This window comes from Odontomachus brunneus, unplaced genomic scaffold (genome assembly GCF_010583005.1).
Source record: "Odontomachus brunneus isolate Ranch 3 - 2012 unplaced genomic scaffold, Obru_v1 Obru_scaffold_270, whole genome shotgun sequence".
NCBI classification, from domain to species: domain Eukaryota; kingdom Metazoa; phylum Arthropoda; class Insecta; order Hymenoptera; family Formicidae; genus Odontomachus; species Odontomachus brunneus.
In genome coordinates, this window is record NW_022639720.1 from 117,763 (window position 1) to 117,983 (window position 221).

Here is a 221-nt window from a genome sequence, read left to right on the forward strand (position 1 = left end):
AAGTGCGTTTGTGGCTGCATGTGTGACTGTGAGTGCATTTGTGGGTATGATATAACGGAATTGTGGATATCACACTTTTTGTCTTCTAAAATTCTTCTTATTTCCTCTGCATCATCTTCGATGTCAACTTGGGCTCTTTGTACAACTTTTTTCTGCGGAGCTTCATCTGAACTTGTAGTTTGGTACCGCTGTGGTTTGGCAACATAACGTTTTGGCCGATC